The sequence below is a fragment of the Macaca fascicularis genome, chromosome 5 (genome assembly GCF_037993035.2).
Source record: "Macaca fascicularis isolate 582-1 chromosome 5, T2T-MFA8v1.1".
In the NCBI taxonomy this organism is placed as follows: domain Eukaryota; kingdom Metazoa; phylum Chordata; class Mammalia; order Primates; family Cercopithecidae; genus Macaca; species Macaca fascicularis.
Genome location: NC_088379.1, coordinates 11103320 through 11117623, shown reverse-complemented (window position 1 = coordinate 11117623; position 14304 = coordinate 11103320).

The window sequence follows — 14304 nt, the reverse complement described above, 5'->3', positions numbered from 1 at the left end:
CTTCCTTGTGTATAATATATTAGGGAAAATCTTTTAAGACTTTACCAGATGGCCTGATATTAGGCTTAATCAGTAGAAAATGCTAGAGCATCACTGGAATACAAAAGCATTTCTCTTCCGGGCATGCTCATCCTGTTGGATGAGAGAGCACTTGTTTTTACCAGTGGCCAGTGGCCAGCAGCAGCAAGGCTTCCCTTTGGCAAGCTCCCCCTCACTCCAGAGGGCAGACATACAGCAAATCCTATTGGGATGACAACTCACTAAACTTGTGAGCCATGAACACGTCCTCTTCCAACCAGTCTGGATTGCCTACTAGATTATGTCATGATCTATATTGTAGAAAAACCTGCCTCACCTTCCACAGTAGAAAGTTGCAGCATCTCACTCAGCTAGATGTCAATCAATTCACACACAAACACAAAATTCTTGAATGATGGGGAGAACAAGTCACCTTCAGGAAATGATCTTACACCATTGTCAGAAATAAACCCTTTATATCATCCTCCAAAGAGATTTATGGTCCTCAAAAGAGATTTATGGTCATTTGCTAGAGTGACCATGTATTTGGAAAAGAAAATACAGAGATTTGGCTGAGGAGCATAAGAAACAGGCTTTAAGATGTCAGTGCCTGGGAATCCAAAATGCCTTTATGACCTACCAATAAAAATTGGGGAAATTGGAGTTCACGGTCTTCAGGTAATAGGTCAAGTTTCATCTCAAGTCTTACTCACAGTGGACCCAGTTAGTGCAGAGACTCATTCTGTGTTTATTTCCAAGGAATTAAAAAGAGGATATCACTATAGGGTCCTAGGAGCATAATAGTGAATAATACTATCAATATAGTGTGACAAAAATTTCAGAAATGTAATTTAAAATGTGCAAGAGTTTTGGAGACATCAATATAAAAACAGAAGATTAAAAATTTGTAATAGCTCTATGTCTAAAATAGAAATTGAACCCAAAATTGAAAGCCATTTTAAAATAAAAACATCCAAAGCTGGTTGGCCTTGTCAGTGAATTATCTCAAACAATTAGGGTAGGAATACCAATAGTACACTTTTTTAAAAAATAGAAGAATAGGAAATACTTTCCAATGCATTTAATGAGACCAACATTACTATAATACCAAAACTAACAAAAATATTACAAGAAAAAAATCATATTACCATCCAATATTCTTAATACACTTACATGCAAAAATCCTCAGCAAAATACTAGTTAATATTATCTAGAAATATATAAAAAGGATGATGCACCATAACTAAATGGGTATTATGCCAGGAATATAAGATTATAACATTCAAAAACAAATCAGTGTAGTTCAACACTTTAATGGAATAAAAAGAAGCTAATTACATGATAATTTCATAGATACGGAACAATCTTATGATACGTTCAATATATATTCATGAAGATAATACTCAGCAATCTAAGAATAGAATAAAACTTTCTGAAATTGTTTGAAGACCTCTGAAAAACACACAGCTAATGTTATTATTAATGATGAAAGACTGAATGCTTTCCCCCAAAGATCACGAACAAGGTAAAAATATACCACTCATTTCTTTTACAATGACTAGCACTAAAAATGCTAGTCATTGTAACAAGCCAAATAATAATATCAATAACATAATGGGCATCTACGTTGGAAAACAATGTAACGGTCTTTGGGTATTTGTTATTTGTTTCATAGATGGTATGATTATGAAGCAAATTTTATTAAATTTATTTTTAATAGCTACTAAAATAAGTGAATTATCAAAGTTGTAGAATAAAAGATCAATATATAAAATCAACTATATTTCTATACACTAGTAACAATCGGAAATCAAAATTAGAACAATGTCATTTACCATAGTATGAAAAATTAAATATTCATAGATAAATTTGACAAAGTATAATCTGAAACAATGGCAAGTGAAATTTTAAAAATTTAAATAAATTAAAAGATTACTGAGTTCATGGCTCAGACAATTCAATATTTTAAAATGTCAGTGCTCCATAGATCAATGTATAGTTTGAAGGCAATGTTTATCAAAATTTCTGTAGAGCATTTTGTAGAAATTAAAATACTAATTCCAAAATTCATATAAAAATGCAAGAAAATAGAATAAGTAAAACAACTTTGAGATATAAAAACATATTGTTTGAGAATTTTTACTATCTTGTTTCAAGAGCATTATAAAACTACGTTAAGCAAGACAGCATGCTATTGCTATAAATAAACTGGTAAAACAAATAGAAAACCCAGAACAAGAGCTACAAATTTAAAATCAGTTAATTTTTGACAAAGTGACAATTCAATGGAGAAACATAGTATTTTTAATACTTGGTACTAGAAAATGTGAATATTCATATGGAGAAAAAAAGAAAATTAGAGCTTTGCTTCTCACATGTCCAAAATGAATGCAAATTGGATTACAGACTAAAATGAAAAACCTAAAACTATAAACTTATAGATAAAAGTAAACCAGTAATGGAGATGACAAAGTGATGGTTAGGCAAAGGTTTTTAGACAAAACCCATTAACATTAAAAAATCGATAAATTGGACTTCATCAAAAGTAAGTATTTTACTTTTCAAAAGACACTGTTAAAAGAATAAAAAGATAAGTTACATACTAATATAAATGATTTAAAAGAATAAAAAGACAAGTCACAGGCTAATATAAGTGATTAGCAAATCATATATTTGTAAAATAATTTGAGTTCAGGATATACAAATAAATTTCAAAGGTCAATAAGAAATCAAACTAGTAAACAAACGGACAAATGTCTAAATAGACATTTCTCCAAATAGTATATACATACAGAAAATAAGCACATAAATAGATACCAAATGTAATTAGTTATTAAAGAAACCCAAATTAAAACCACAATAATATTTATATATATATGTATGCCTAAAATTTTAAAAAATCCAACCATACCAAATGTTGGTGAAGATGTGATTCAAATGAAATGCTCGTGAAATTGCAGGTAGGAATATAAAGTGGCACAACTACCTTTGTAAACAATCACCATTTAACTAAAAGCTAAAAATACACCTGCCATAGGACACAGATACTGCAATCCTAGGTATTTCAAAAATGAAAGTGTTTTTTTTCAAACAAAGGCTTCTGCATAAATACTTGTAGTGGCTTCATTTTCATTTTCGATAATCAAAAACTGGAAGGAATGCAGTCTATCAACATGTGAGTAAACAAATTGTATTTTCATATAATGGAATACTCTTCAATAAAAAGAATAAATTATTGATATACATAATGATATTTTGGATGACTGTCAAAATAATTATATTAAGTATGTCGACTGAAGAATCACAAGGTTAAAAAATTTGCAAAGGAGAACTTTGTTTCTTCTAAAGGGTTGTATCCTGCAAAGTGGCCACTCAGACAGGCTAGGAAGCACAGTCTCTCACAGAATCTGGAAACAAGCACTTTGAGTGAGGGAAGAATAAGACCAGATTATGGTGAATAGGGTGGCTGAATATACATATTTAATAATCTATAAGTGGAGTCCTAATTATGAAAGGAGAAATGTGCACATGTGCAATTGAGCCTTGTGCCTCTTCATGAGTGGAATGATTTAAAAATAGCAGCATAAGCATGATCTAAAAGTGGAGTTTTCAACCCACTGACATCAAAAGGTGAAGCCAAGGATGCAAAAATCCTTTATGTGCATCCTCTCCAAACTAGTCTGGTGATCATGGTCAATTTTTAGGAAGAGCTGCACTGTAAATCTGGTGAGCTGTCACATCTCCTGTTGGCTTCAGATGATTGGCCTAAGGAGATAAAGGAATGTGTTTTACATTTTTTGTTTTTCAGAGCTGGTTTCTGTTTACTCCTTGGGAAAGCACTCTGGTTAAAGATTAATAAAGGGGAGTTATACTGAGGTGTATCCAACCTCCCATTCTGTCATGGCTGGGAACTCAGTTTTTGAAGTTTCTCTGGGTTCCCCTTGGCCAAGATGGAGATTAGGATTCATTCAGTTGATTTTGTTTTTATTTCTCAAGTGAAAAAAGCCACACCAAAAGAGTACATATTTTGGGATTTTGTTTATGTAAAATTTGATAAAATGCAAACTAATCTAAACTGACAGAAGCAGGTTACTTATTGCCTGGGTAAGAGGATTAGCAGTGGGGAAGGAAATGTGCAGAGATACGACAGTATGCAGGAGAAAACTTTTGGCTGTGATGGATTTGTCCATTATCTACATGTAATAGTGGTTTTATAGGTGTATACATGTATCAAAACTTATCAAATTGTTTGCATATTTTTACTTTATTGTATGACAATGTTATTTCAATAAAGACATTATAAATGTAAAAACAACAACAACAAAAAATAGTCTTCAGCAAAATTTCAAACTTCCTTTACAAATCCCAATTTTAAAAATGAAAAGTCAAGTCACACAATTGGAGTATACATTATTAAGTTTATCTGAAAAAGAACTTACATTAGGATATATGAATAACTCATGCAACTCAGTAGGAAAAATCAAGCAAGCCAGCTTTTAAAATGGACAAAAGACTTGAATAGTCATTTCACTAAAGAAGAATATGAGAATCTGGTAAGCACATAGCAGAATATTTAACATCATTATTCATTGAGGAAATACAAGTTTAAATCACAATGGGATGTCATGAAAACCTGCTAGAATGGCTAAGATATAAAAGACTTAGAATACCGTGTGTTTGGTTGCTATGTGGAACATTGTTAACACTCAACATATTTTACTGATGAAAATCTAAAATGGTACAACCACTTTGGAAAACAGTGTAACAGTGCCTTATAAAACCAAACATAGATATGCCATAAAACCTAAAAATTTGACTTACATTATGTAAGAAAAATGAAAATAGATAGCCTTACAAAAGCACGTACATGAAAACTGATAGCCCTTTATTCACAAAGGGCTCTGTCTTAGTCCCTTCTCACACTACTATAAAGATATACCTGAGACTGGGTAATTTGTGAAGAAAAGAGCTTTAATTGGCCACAGTTCTACAGAATGTACAGTATTCTGCCTCTGGAGAGGCCTCAGGAAACTTACAATCATGGCAGAAGGCAAAGGAGAAGCAAGAACATCTTCACATGCCGAGCAGGAAAGAGAGAGAAAGGGAAGGTGCCACACAGTTTACAAGAATTAGATCTCAGAAGAACTCTATCAGGAGGTACCAGTAGGGGATGGTACTAAACCATTAGAATTGCCTGCATGATATAATCACCTCACACCAGGCCCCTCCTTCAATACTGGGATTACAATTTGACATGAGATTTAGGTGAGGACACAGAGCCAAACTATGTCAGCCTCCAATGGAGATGCAACAAATCTTTAATAGTTGAATGTGACAGATGGACAGGAGGCAAAAAGCAAAGAGCGAACAGTTGGCACAATAAGAAACATTGGAAAATCTACGCAACTAATTGCCAGGTGAAAGAAACCAGACAATAAAGAATGTATATTATTCCATTTATATTAAATTTTAGAAGAGATAAAAGTAATCTCTAGTGACAGAAAGCAGATCAATGGTTGTGTGGGGCCTGCCTTGGGGAGGAGATTGACTGTAAATAGGCAAAAAGAAACATTTTGGGGTGACAGAAATGTTTTCTATCTGATTGTACTGGAGGTTTCATGGATGTATATATTTGTAAACACTCATAGACTCATGTACTTCTAATGGGTACATTATATTTTATGCACATTTCCCTTCATTAAATTTATTGAAAACAGCAATAGCAGCATTGTATTAGCAACATTTCCCTTCGTTAAATTTATTGAATAGAACAATAGCAGCATTGTATTAGTTTTGCCAGGGCTTAATGGAGTCTTAATCAACATAAATTAATTTTGTCACAGTTCTGAAGGCTAGAAACCAAGATCAAGGTTTTGGCAAATTTGGTTTCTCTTGAGGTCATTCTCTTGGGCTTGCAGAAAAGCTGCCATCCTTCTGTGTCTTCATATGGCGTTTACTCTGTATGCATGCATCTCTAACATCTCTCCCTTTTCTTATAAGGACATCAGGCCTTTTGGATTAGTGTACAACCTTAATAATCACCACCTGAAAGACCTTATCTTCAAATACAGTTACATTCTGAGATACTGGGAGTTGGGACTTCAACATTGACCTTTGTGGGAAACACAATTTATGCCATTACATTTCACCCTCTAGACCTCTATATTTCTGTTCCTCTCACAGGCATAATGCATTCAACCTCATCCCAACAGTCCAAGAGTCTTAACCCATCGTAATAATCTTAAGTCCAAAATCTCTCTAAATATAATCTAAAGTGTGTATGAGATGCTATTCATACTGAGGCAAAGTTTATTTCCAGCTGTAAACCTATGAAACTAGTCTAATTGTCTGTTTCTAGAATATAATGGTTGGACTGACATAGAAGAAGCATTTCCATTTCAAAAGGGAAAAGTCATGAAGGGAATCATGATTTCCAAGCCAGTCCAAAACCTATCAGGGCAGATCCATTAGATTTTAATGCTTGAGGGTAAGTAATCATTTTTGGCTTAGTAGCTGTGTCCTCTAGGTCCATGAGGAAGGCAGCCTCACCTTCCAGGTTCACAGGTGTGGCAATGTTGCCCCCTTCACTTTGTGTGGCATTCCTGTCCCTATAACCCTGCGTAGAAGCTCTATCCCAAGGTCCTAGGTGTCAGCAGCCTGGCCTGCAGAAACTGAGTTGGGCCCATCCTCTGGCTCAGGCAAAGACAGCTCCACCTTTGGGATCATTCGTTTAAAAAAAGTTAATTGGCAAATAATTGTATATATTTGCAATGCATAATGTGATGTTTTGGTCTGTGTATACGTTATAGAAAGATTTGATAAAGCTAATTAACATATTTATTACCTCACCAACTTATTACTTTTTGTAGTGAGAACGCTATAATCTATTTTTTCCAGAATTTTGAAATATACAATGCATTATTATTAACTGTAACCATCATGCAGTGCAATAGATCACAGAAAACATATTCCTGTAGTCTAACTGAAACTATTTACCCATTGATCAACATCTCCATTGCCCCCCTTTGGTCTCTGGTAATTTTTGTTTCTCAGACTGACATGTTTTAGATTCCACATATAAGTAAGACTGTACAATACTATGTGTATTTCTTGGATAGGCCTCTAAAAGCACAAGCCACAAAAGCAAAAGTAAACAAATGGGATTGCAGCAAGTTAAAAAGCTTCTGCACTAAAAGAAAATAACAGAATGAAGACACAAACCACAAACTGGCAGACCATCCCTTGATATGAGACTGATATCCAAAATATATGAGAAACTCAGAAAACTTAATAGCAAAAAAACAAAAACAAAAACAAAATCGCGGTTTAAGACTTGGCAAAGGATCTGAGTAGACACTTCTCAAAAGAAGATATATGACCGGTATCTCTCAAACTCCACTCCCCAGCCACCCTAGCCTCTGGTAATCACCATTCTACAGTGTATATATCCTTCAAAATATCATGTTGTATATTATTAACATATATAATTTTGTCTGTTGATTAAAAAATTAAAAAATAAAAAAGAAGAGATATGAATAGATATGACATTTAAAACAATGCTCAACATTTTTAATTATCAGGGAAATGTAAATTAAAACCATAGTAAGACATCACTTCACACCTGTTAGAATGACTATTATCAAAAAGAGGAGTGATAACAAGTGTTGGTGAGGATGTGGAGAAAAGAAAACCCTGGACACTGTTAGTGGAAATATAAATTAGTGCAGCCATTTTGGAAAAGAGTATGGAGATTTAAAAAAAAAAAAAAAAAAAAAAGTAGAATTTTCATATGACCTTCCATTTCCTTGCAGAATAACTTTGGTTTTTGTTGTTGTTGTTGTTATTGTTGTTTATGTGTGTGTGTGTGTGTGTGTTTTTTTTATCTTCTTTGCAGCTGAGTACCTCTATTGTCTTATCCTATAGAATCCCAGAAATCCTATATCCTTACTTTATTTTTACCATCTCTTTTCCCGTTAACCCAGGCCAGCAGTGTTTCTTCCAATAAAGCTATCTTCATTTATAGCCTTGACTTCTGCTGACATGGCTTATTAGACCTATGAGTGACACCTGTCATTGTTTCATGGAGTAATTGTCCAGCCACACCCTTGGTATTCTCTCCCAAACATACTTGTTCATTTTTTAAAGTATGGGATGAGAGAGTTTTCCAAATATCCAAGTGTTGGTTCTTTTCTTCTTAATGATTTATTTTCTATTTATCTCACTCCTCCTGCATTTTACTATAAGCAGCAAAGAGAAACCAAGTCATGCCTTCAGCATTTTGCTTAGAAATATCCTCACCTAAATATCCAAGTTTGTCACTAATGTGGTTTGGTTGTGGTTCCAAATCTCATGTTGAAATATAATCCTTAATGTCAGAAGTGGGGTCCGATGAAGGGTATTTGAGTCATTGGGGCTCAGTCACCCTTAGTACCATGGTCCTGACCATGGTAATAAGTGAGTTCTCACTGTTAGTTCATGCAAGATCTGGTTGTTCATAAGAGCCTGATATTTCCCCCACCCTTGTTCCCTCTCTCACCATGTGACATGCTTGCTCCTTCTTGTCTTCCACCATGCGTAGAAGCTTTTTGAGACCTCACCAGGAGCATATGCTAGAGTCATGTTTCCTGTAGAAGCCTGCAGAACCATGACCGATAATAAACTTCTTTTCTTTACAAATTACCCAGCCTTAGGCATTCCTTTATAGCAATGCAAATGGGCAAACAGTCATAATGTCTACTGTCTACAATACACTAGAATACAATTTGGCCAAGTTGGTTGTCAGTTTATAACAAGAATCACTTTCTATCTAGCTTTTGATACATTTTCTTCGTTTCTATCTGATATTTCACTAGAATCACCTTTAACATTCATATTCCTTTTCACAATTTCTTCAAGACAATCTAGATGTTTTTCTAGCATACATCTTAAAACTCTTTCACCTTCTTTCCATTAAAAAGTTACAAACCCCTTTCATATTAATTGTGGTTATTTAGAGAAACAGAAACAAAAGAGTGAATAAATATATATACACTTGAAGGAATTGGCTCACATGACTATAATGGTCCAAACTTCAATAGAGTCTACTGTATTGTAGGCACATTTCTCTTAGTTGATTCAAATGTAACAATAGCACTTACTATGCAGGATTATTTGATAAATAAATGATCATTTTTTATGATGTACAGTTTTGACACATAATGAATGCACATTTAATGACAGTTTATTTTATCTATCTACTGGGTTTTATAAGTAAACATGGCTCCTTTGACTGGTTGTCTTTTTAATTTATATTCTTACCTCATGAATTTATATTCTCAGTGGAAAGTCAGTCTGTTTACTCAGAGCTCATGAGATTAATCAACTCAAATTATGAGTCACAAAATCTCATGGATTCTTAGCATATTTACACAGCAGATGATAATTTTGTATTCTTGAATACATTAAATCAAGCCAAAGGTCTGACATGGTGAGCACTGGGATTTCTAAAAGACTTTGTTTTTCTTTTCAGAAAACTGATTGGGGCAAACATATCTCAAATCTAACAGCTAAAGCCAGATGTACTTAGGAAAGAGCTCACAATCTATGGGCAGATTGAACAGCATTCCCTGCACCCAAAGAATAATATAAATTATGTGTCCAGTAAATAGTTGTTGAATATATTCTTGAAGAGCCGCTTTTTATTTCATTTTTATAAAGCAACACAGCACCATCTTCTTTATAATTATTACCACTGTAATTCCATCTGATTAAATTGAAACAAACTACTATGTCATAAAAGATTCCTCTTTTCAAAGAGTTTATAATTGCAGTAGAACAAAGATAAACCATGCTTATTTTCAGAATATAGTTGAACTTTAGAGGATGTTACATGATTAAGTGACAAAATCAGTGCTAGGAAAGAAAATCCAAAGATGTTCAGTAAACAGAAATATCCTAGTGGAGTATAGTAGTCAGAATGTTTTCGTAGTACAAGGTCACGATTATAACCCCAAAACCATGAGGAGGTAATCAACTCAATTATCTTAAAGCAGAGATGTCCTGCATACAAGACAACTTTTGAATAAAATATGCCTCTCCAGCAAGATTACATCTTCTGTCTAGCTGTATTTTCAGAAAAACCATAATTCATTTCCTAATATTATGCCACTTTGAGACATAATAATATTTGGGATTGCAAGATGTTTTATTTAGAATAGCTATATATTGCTTTACTGACCTATAAAAACAAGTTTATGTTTATTATATTACATGCCGATATTGGTGGGGGACAATGCTCCATTCACTTAGGAACCAAGCTGATATATGTTCCATTATCTTGCAGTTGCATCAACTGGAATGCAAGAACATCTAGGTCTCCACAACAGAGGAAGAAATAGCCATATGATTAAGCAGACAGCTCTTATACACTTTTAACCAAAAAAGTATATTCTTACTACTGTTTACAGTCCACAAAACATGTAGTCACATGATCCTAACTGTGAAGAGGTTAGAAAATATGGGCAAGTATTTAGAATGTGTCTTTCTGATTATATCTCTGCCCAAGATTGCTCCCCTGATCAAATAATCCTTTACTCCTTTCTTCTAACATGTAGAACATAAATAATCTCTTTCCCAAGGTAGGCAACTCAAGTTCCAAGATTGAGCCAGGAAGCTCATTATGCTCAAAGTCTGAAATCTCCAGATACTGCACAATAGTCACTATAAGTCCATATTTCTTTCACTCAGTCTAGACAACTACGAACAAGAAGCCTAATTGTCACTTACAGACATCTAATAAAGAACAGAGAAAGAATAATAGGTTAGTTATGGTTCTTCAGAGAAACAGAACCAATGAGAGAGAGAGAGACAGACAGACAGACAGATGGATAGATACTCGTCTATTTCCAATTGGTTTCAGTCTCAATAACTCATTGTAAGTTGAAAATATGATAAAATGCATTTAATACACCTAATCTACTAACATTATTCAGGTTAACCTTTTCTAAACATTCTCAGAACACTTACATTAGCCTTCAGTTGGGCAAAATCATTTAACACAAAGTTTAACATATAATAAAATATTTAATGCTTCATGTAATTTATTGACTATTATACTGAAAGTGAAGAATAGAATTATTGTATGAGTGCTCAAGTATAGTTACTATTGAATGGATATTGCTTTCATATCTTCATGAAGTTGAAAAATTATAAGTTGAACCATAAGTCCGGTTGGTGTGTGAGTGTGTGTGTGTGTGTGTGAGAGAGAGAGAGAGAGAGAGAGAGGAATTGGCCCACATGATTATGGAGGCAGAGAAGTTATATGATCTGCCATCTACCAACTGGGGAACTCAGAAAACTGATGGGGATTACCTCAGGTGGTAGATGGCAGGTATGAGCCTAAATGCCCAAGAACAGGGATCACCGACGTCTGAGAGCAAGAGAAAATGAATGTCAGAGGTCAAACAGGAAACCAGTTTTCCCCTCCTCCACCTATTTGTTCCATTTAGGACCTCAGTGAATTGTATGATGGCCACCCTCACTGGTGAGGGCAATCTTCTTAATCAATGTATTGATTCAAATGCTAATCTCTCCCAGAAATAGCATCACGGTCACAACCAGAAATGTTTTGTCAGCTATCTGGGTATCCCTTAGCCCAGGCAAGTTGACACATAAAATTAACCATCACAGGTAACTATGGTAAATACTCCCTTCTCACTGGTCCTTAGCAATTTTTACATACCACTGGTCAGACACTGCATGCTCCCTTTACCCAGGTATGAACCTGTTTCTTTTTTTTTTTTTTTTTTAATTTATTTATTATTATTATACTTTAAGTTGTAGGGTACATGTGCATAACGTGCAGGTTTGTTACATATGTATACTTGTGCCATGTTGGTGTGCTGCACCCATCAACTTGTCATTTACAACAGGTATAACTCCCAATGCAATCCCTCCCCCCTCCCCCCTCCCCATGACAGGCCCCTGTGTGTGATGTTCCCCTTCCTGAGTCCAAGTGATCTCATTGTTCAGTTCCCACCTATGAGTGAGAACATGCGGTGTTTGGTTTTCTGTTCTTGTGATAGTTTGCTAAGAATGATGGTTTCCAGCTGCATCCATGTCCCTACAAAGGACGCAAACTCATCCTTTTTGATGGCTGCATAGTATTCCATGGTGTATATGTGCCACATTTTCTTAATCCAATCTGTCACTGATGGACATTTGGGTTGATTCCAAGTCTTTGCTATTGTGAATAGTGCTACAATAAACATACGTGTGCATGTGTCTTTATAGCAGCATAATTTATAATCCTTTGGGTATATACCCAGTAATGGGATGGCTGGGTCATATGGTACATCTAGTTCTAGATCCTTGAGGAATCGCCATACTGTTTTCCATAATGGTTGAACTAGTTTACAATCCCACCAACAGTGTAAAAGTGTTCCTATTTCTCCACATCCTCTCCAGCACCTGTTGTTTCCTGACTTTTTAATGATCGCCATTCTAACTGGTGTGAGATGGTATCTCATTGTGGTTTTGATTTGCATTTCTCTGATGGCCAGTGATGATGAGCATTTTTTCATGTGTCTGTTGGCTGTATGAATGTCTTCTTTTGAGAAATGTCTGTTCATATCCTTTGCCCACTTTTTGATGGGGTTGTTTGTTTTTTTCTTGTAAATTTGTTTGAGTTCTTTGTAGGTTCTGGATATTAGCCCTTTGTCAGATGAGTAGATTGCAAAAATTTTCTCCCATTCTGTAGGTTGCCTGTTCACTCTGATGGTAGTTTCTTTTGCTGTGCAGAAGCTCTTTAGTTTAATGAGATCTCATTTGTCAATTTTGGCTTTTGCTGCCGTTGCTTTTGGTGTTTTAGACATGAAGTCTTTGCCCATGCCTATGTCCTGAATGGTACTACCTAGGTTTTCCTCTAGGATTTTTATGGTATTAGGTCTAACATTTAAGTCTCTAATCCATCTTGAATTAATTTTCGTATAAGGAGTAAGGAAAGGATCCAGTTTCAGCTTTCTACTTATGGCTAGCCAATTTTCCCAGCACCATTTATTAAATAGGGAATCCTTTCCCCATTTCTTGTTTCTCTCAGGTTTGTCAAAGATCAGATGGCTGTAGATGTGTGGTATTATTTCTGAGGACTCTGTTCTGTTCCATTGGTCTATATCTCTGTTTTGGTACCAGTACCATGCTGTTTTGGTTACTGTAAATTATATTATGATTGTACCCTTTAGAAGGATCTCCTTTACCTACAGGACTCCATGATCCTTAGCTCCATCTTATTGATGTGTCTTGGCTTCCCACTACCCTCCTTTACTACATTTGAAGAGAGTGTAACGGAATATATCCTCCTTGAACTGTACTAATTTTGTACTGTTTACTTTTCAATCAAAGAATTGTTGACTCTTAAGAATTTTTTAAAAATAACTTTTAGTGTAGGGTGGATGAGTTTTAACAGTTCAGGTTTCTTTAAAAAATCAGTGGGATTATTATGTATTTGATTGATTCCAGTCAGTTCCATGTTCCAGTAACCATTACTGGATTTCTCTGTTGAAGAAAACATTTTTTTACTGTGCTATATTTCAGTGATTTATCACCAGTGTGTTCTCTCTCTCCTTCTCTTCCTCCTACTCCCTCCCACCCCCTACCCAGTTGATGCCATGGTTTCCAAAAGGAAAACCATATTCTTAATATGACTATTGCACTGAATAATTTTTATTTAATATAAAAATATAGTGGGGTCAGTATATTCTTAATTTAAATTTTTGGCATTAAGCACTTAACCAGTTAAGAGATTTTGGATGTTATTGTGACACCTTTACTCTAAGATGTGTCTCTGAGATGACTCGTTTTTATTTTACTTTACATTTTTAACTTAATATATAATGCACATAGAGTACAATTTAGCCAGTGTAGTTTACAGTTCTCTGAGTTGTGTCAAGCACATGTGGGAATGTAATCACCACCAAAATCAAGATATCGAACAGTTCAATCACACACACACAATACTTATTCCTCCCTTCTTGTTAAACCCTCCCAATGTAGAGCTGCTGTCAATAACTGATCTAGTTTCTATTACTATGGTTTTGCCATTTTCACAATGTCATATAACACAAATCGTATACTATCTAGCATTTTGAAGCCTGCTTCTTTAATCTAGCACAGTGAATTTGATATTTATTTTTAGTTGTATATATATCAGTAATTTGTTTTCATTTATTTCACTGCATGTGTATACCACAGTTTTTTTAACCCATTGTCAAGAAGCAAGACATTGAATTTGTCCAACTTTTGATGATTTTG